Source organism: Oncorhynchus kisutch, linkage group LG13 (genome assembly GCF_002021735.2).
Source record: "Oncorhynchus kisutch isolate 150728-3 linkage group LG13, Okis_V2, whole genome shotgun sequence".
NCBI classification, from domain to species: Eukaryota; Metazoa; Chordata; class Actinopteri; order Salmoniformes; family Salmonidae; genus Oncorhynchus; species Oncorhynchus kisutch.
This window is the reverse complement of record NC_034186.2, coordinates 14,439,069-14,445,748: the sequence shown is the minus strand read 5'-3', so window position 1 is coordinate 14,445,748 and position 6,680 is coordinate 14,439,069.

Below are 6,680 nucleotides of genomic sequence, written 5' to 3'. Positions count from 1 at the left end.
TCAGGCTATCCCATAGTAGTCCCTACCTTTCTCAATAAAAATGATATTGTACATTAAAATAATAAAATGATGCTGAAAATGTTTCATAAGTTAATATACTTCAGTTAATTTATTTAATTCAGAGAAGATAAAAGTTCCGACAGTAGGACAACATACAGTAACGGCACTGTACTTAATGTTCTTCAAATCTAAATCAGTCATAACCAAACATCCCCAATAACAGAAAAAGGTCCCACTAACAGCTGTTCATTTTATTTGAGAATTGTGGCAAAAGAAAATCATGAGCCAATTTCCGATAAACGTAGATGAAAGTGACTATTACTGTTAATGCCATTTATTATTGTTATTTTTCTTCTTGGCAGATGTAACTCCTTTAATCCTGTGCCATGCCTGTGAACAGACTACCAGCCAATGTGTGCCCTCCTATTCTTAGGCTTCCAGGAAGGTATCTAGCTGCAGTACACTTGGTCTTGGACCTGCAGCAGCAGCATTTTCCAATTATCACTTTCACATTTTAGGTTCTGAATCATAAGTTTATCATTCATGAATTCCCTGTAAACCGCAGACCAATCTTACTGGAAGAGATGCTATGGCAGGTTACGGTCACAAACATGGTTATAAAAAGGTTCATGTTTCCAAACGGGAGAGTTTGGACACTAAGGACCATCATGCTGAGAGAGAGAGAGAGACGACAGGATGGTCAGAATGTTTACAACAACACACTAACAACATCCCCGTAGATTTAGCAGACATGAGTCAGGCTCATGGTCTCGGGGTGAGGTAGCCTGTCACTTCAGTGTCAGTGTCACCCTTGGCCCAAGAGTAAATTCCCTCTTGGTCAAGATGTTGTTTTTTCCTGTGGAAGGTCACGGATCAGATCCTAGACATGCTCTTGTCTAGTCCCTACTTCCCAACAACCAGGCTCAACCTTTTCTAACAGACACACTTCAGACAGGAGTGTTTAATTGACTGGGTTCTCAGAAGTACTGTGTCTCAATCTGCCCGGGTGCCAATTCTATGTTAGAAGCAGGGAGAGCTGAACCATGACCAAATCAAATCAAAAAGTCCTCAGTGGCAGAGCAGGGAAGAAAAGACTCTAGTTCAAGCAGACAAAAACCTCCAGTCTCCACAATGTCAATAACAAATTTAATTAAATTATCTGTAGTCTCTCACAACACACACTTATCTATTAAATTTAATTAAATGACCATAGGCCTTTGCTCAGGTGAGCGTGATTTGATTCAAGATGCTGAGTTGAAAACCTCTTAGATGTAAAGTCCCATTTGGGGGACCTGCGTGGTTCTGGTACCGGTTTCTGACCAACATTTTAGCATATAAATTGATCTGTGGACACTGTAGATTGAAATGGCTTGCATTGAGTGATAGTCTTGGTTTCCACGGATACAAAGTATACTGAAAAACAGCTTCTATCTCAAGGCCATCAGACGGTTTCCACCCGGTTACGTAACCCTGCACCTTAAAGGCTGCGGCCCCATGTACATAGACTTGAAATCACTGGCAACTTGAATAATGGAACACTACTCACTTTAATAATGTTGACACATTTTTGCATTACTCATCTCATATGTATATACTGTATTCTATTCTACTGTATTTTAATCTATGACACTCTGACATCGCTCATCCTCATAGTTATATATTCCGTATTTCCATTATTTGACTTTTAGGTTGTGTGTATTGTTGTGAATTGTTAGATATTACTTCACTGTTGGAGCTAGAAACACAAGCATTTCGCTGCACCCACATTAATATCTGCTAAACGTGTATGTGACAAATAAAAATGGATTTGATTTGATTTCTTTTCTGAGCCTGTGTAGGATGTGAAATCTGCAACCAGCTGGGATGTCCATCCTACAATTTCCTTCGCTCTTCCAACTGCCCATCAACTCCTGGCTGAACCCTACAGCCACTGACAAAGTACATATCTGCAATCGTTACATTGTAGCGCGGAAGGGGAGAGTGGTTTCATCACAGTAGCACATTCAGAGATCCATTTATAGACATTCATCTAAAATAATTCATAGATTTTAAGAAATAAATACTTTCTGTTTGTCATAAAGTAGACGGACAAGATTAATATGAGATGAAAGGCAAGTTTCTAACAAGTTCAGGAAGCCACGCTAGAGCTCTGTGAGACGTTCACAGCAATAGGGGCAGACATTTTGATCAAGCGAGACCGTTTTCTGTAATACTAAACACACAAATATGTATTTTACAGTTATAAGGAAGGTGAAATCTATTTTTACCAGAAAGGTGAGATTTTAATCTTTCTTTGTGTATGCAGCATTATTAGTTATTGGTTATGGCCCTCTCCTGATAAATAATTACTTTTGGGGATTATGTAGATTGTATATAGTTACATTAAACTGGTTAATGATCATCAAAAATGAATGAAGTTGACTCTAAAACCTTCTAATGTTCTAACTTAGTACTCTGAGCTACCAGAGCTAGTAGTAGTAGTACTAGCAGCAGCAGTAATGGCAGAACATTTTTTAAATTTAACTAGGCAAGTCAGTTAAGAACAAATTCTTATTTACAATGACGGCATACCCTGGTCAAACCCGGACGACGCTGGGCCAATTGTGTGCCTGCCCTATGGGACTCCCAATCACGTCCGGATATGATTCAGCCAGGATTCGAACCAGGGACTGCCGTGACACCTCTTGCACTGAGATGCAGTGCCTTAGACCTCAATTAGTGGCCCAATTAGTGCTAGTAGAACACTTTATAACTTTATATATATTCTAATATTCTATTTTTTTTGTATTTTCAACCCTTTTTTTCTCCCCAATTGGTAGTAGTTATAGTCTTGTTTGTCGCTGCAACTCCCGTACAGACTCGAGAGCCACGCGTCCTTCGAAACACAACCCAACCAAGCCACACTGCTGCTTGACACAGTGCCCATCCAACCCGGAAGCCAGCCGCACCAATGTGTCGGAGGAAACACCGTACACCTGGCGACCGTGTCAGCGTGCACTGCGCCCGGCCAAACACAGGAGTCACTAGTGCGCGATGAGACAAGGATATCCCTGCCGGCCATACCCTCCCCAAACCCGGACAACGCTGGGCCAATTGTGCACCGCCCCATGGGCCTCCCGGGTGCGGCCAGCTGCGACAGAGCCTGGACTCGAACCCTGAATCTCTAGTGGCACAGTTAGTACTGCGATGCAGTGCCTTAGATCACTGCGCCACTCGGAGGCCAACTTTACAATATTCTAACTTAGTATTCTGTGCTGAATTAATAAATAAAAAGTTGAAACCCATAACAGTAACAGTTGTTAATTGCATTGGAGGGTTTAGGGAAGGCACATTAACTATGGGATGGTTGAGATTAACACTGCTGTCTGATTTAGAAGAACTAGCAGAGAAAAAAAGTAAGCTCTTATACAAAAGCAAAAGCATATTACAATCACGTAGGACTTGGATATTGGTTTAAAAAGTACACAACACCCTGTTTAGCCAAATCTTTCCTTCGAAGTACAAATACATAATGTACTCAAGTACCATGCAATACATGTAGGATCTTCATTTGAACACCCTGTTGCAGGATAACCTTGATTGTATTTTAGGTTAAAAAAGGCTTCTGAAGTTTGTAATTTCCATTTTGAAATTTCAGATTGATCAACCCCTACAAAAATGGCCATTGATTAGAATCCACATAATAATTCACATTTCCTGTCTCTGCAGGATTATTTTCCTGCTGTAGGAAACTGGCTCAAATTAAGATCCTACATCAGTATATGTCCAAAAAATACTAGACTAAATTACTTCTGGAGGTATGCAAATACGTCAATACGACCCTATCATTCTATCAAAATCTTGTTTCCGCCACCAATCAGAGTTCTCTGGTACTATGCTATTAAATACTGTCATTAAAAGCCCATTTACAAACAACCTTGAGAATGTAATTTCCATGACTGTGATTTCTGCACTCATAAAGTCCCTAATGGCCTGCACACGTGTCCACATAGAGGCTTTATGATGCCGGTGGATTTGAATCATCATTTACTGAGCAGTCGGGGTCGTGGTTATGATGGGAAAATAGTCACGCAGGGAGCGGGCCAGATGCGTAGAAGAATCCAACCATAGAGTACTTACACAGCCAAGAAACTCCTCCACAGCTCACCAAAGTGCTCTTCTGCTTCCAAACCCATAATATATCATTATATCCATATAATAAGACACTTCATTGACTGGATATGGTTTTAAATGTGTTTACTCTGTACACAGAATGAAGTGTACCACTGTGAATTAATTACTAAGCGTTGCATTAGTAGTTCATTGTAGCTCTGGTGACCATTAGCAGTAGTTACTTTTCATGTGCAAGGATGAGGCGCTATCGGAGGAGACCAAATGTCCAGGAAAGAGAACAATGGACATAGAAAATGAAGTACAAAGTGTCAGATGGTGAGTGGAAATAGTTGCTTGACAGCAAACAGAGTGAAAGGACAGGGTGAAACTGAAATGATCCATTGAAAATGTTAAGGCCACTTGAGAGCATGTTGACAGTCGTTTCCCTTCCCACTTACTCTCTGTCTCTGACACACACAAACTCACCTGTATTTTCTGAAAAAATAATAAGCAAAGCAAATAATCCAAATATTAACAGAGCCAACCGTGGAAGGAGGTAATGCAGGGTCTGAGACTTCATTTTACCCCAGTCACAGGCACAACACTGATTGATGTAGTGATTGAACCACAGTCTCCGGTGGGGAGCAGCATACAGTGCATTCAGAAAGTATTCAGACCCCTTGACTTTTTCCACCTTCAATTGTTTCCCCCCCTCATCAATCTACTCACAATATGCAATAATGACAAAGCAAAAACTGGTTTTTAGAAATGTTTGCATATTTAAAAAACTGACATTTCACATTTACATAAGTATTCAGACCCTTTAATCAGTACTATGTTGAAGCACCTTTGGCAGCAATTATAGCTTCGAGTGTTCTTGGGTAAGACGCTACAAGCTTGGCACACCTGTATTTGGGGAGATTCTCCCATTTTTCTCTGCAGATCAAGCTCTGTCAGGCTGGATGGGGAGCGTCGCTGCACAGCTATTTTCAGGTCTCTCCAGAGACGTTTGATCAGGTTCAAGTCTGGGCTCTGGCTGGGCCAATGAAAGACATTCTGAGACTTGTCCTGAAGCCACTCCTGCATTGTCTTGGCTGTGTGCTTAGGGTCGTTGTCCTGTTGGAAGGTGAACCTTCGCCTCAGTCTGAGGTGCTGAGCACTCTGGAGCAGGTTTTCATCAAGGATCTCTCTGTACTTTGCTCCGTTCATCTTTCCCTCAATCCTGAATAGTCTCTCAGTCCCTGTCGCTGAAAAACATCCCCTCAGCATGATGCTGCCACCACGCTTCACTGTAGGGATGGTGCCAGGTTTCCTCCAGAAGTGACGCTTGGCATTCAGGCTAAAGTGTTCAACCATGGTTTCATCAGTTCAGAGGATCTTGTTTCGCATGGTCTAAGAGTCCTTTAGGTGCCTTTTGGCAAACTCCAAGTGGGCTGTCATGTGCCTTTTACTGAGGAGTGGCTTGAGTCTGGCCACTCTACCATAAAGGCCTGATTGTTGGAGTGCTGCAGAGATGGTTGTTCTTCTGGAAGGTTCTCCCATCTCCACAGAGGAACTCTGTTGCTCTGTCAGTGTGACCATCAGGTTCTTGGTCACCTCCCTGAACCAGGCCCTTCTCCCCCGATTGCTCAGTTTGGCCAGTAGGCCTGCTCTAGGAAGAGTCTTGGTGGCTCCAAACTTCTTCAATTTAAGAATGATGGAGGCCATTGTGTTCTTGGGGACCTTCAATGCTGCAGAAATATTTTGGTACCCTTCCCCAGATCTGTGCCTTGACACAATCATGTCTCGGGGATCTGCGGACAATTGGTTTTTGCTCTGACATGCATTGTCAACTGTGGGATCTTATATAGCCAGGTGTGTGCCTTTCAAAATCATGCCCAATCAATTGAATTTACCACAGGTGGAACCCAATCAAGTTGTAGAAACCGCTTGCCAAGCGGTAGCAGAGAGAACAGTCTACGACTATTGTGGCTGGGCCTTCCTCTAACACCGCCTGGTATAGAGGTCCTGGATGGCAGGAAGCTTGGTTCCAGTGAAGTACTGGGCAGTACACACTACACTCTGTAGTGCCTTGCGGTCGGAGGCCAAGCAGTTGCCATACCAGGCAGTGATGTGACCCATCAGGATGCTCTTGGTTGTGCAGCTGTAGAACCTTATGAGGATCTGAGGACCCATGCCAAATCTTTTCAGTCTCCTGAGGGGGAATAGGTTTTGTCGTGTCCTCTTCATGACTATCTTGGTGTGCTAGGATCATGTTTGTTGGTGATGTGACACCAAGGAACTTGAAGCTCTCAACCTGCTCCACTACAGCCCTGTTGATGAGAATGTGGGCGTGTTCGGTCCTCCTTTTTCTGTAGTCCACAATCATCTCCTTTGTCTTGATCACGTTGAGGGAGAGGTTGTTGTCCTGGCACGACACGGCCAGGTCTCAGACCTCCTCCCTTATAGGCTGACTGATCGTTGTCGGTGATCAGGCCTACCACTGTGTTATCAGCAAACTTAATGATGGTGTGGAATCGTGCCTGGCCATGCAGTCATGAGTGAACAGGGAGTACAGGAGGGGACTGAGCACGCACCCCTGAGGGGCA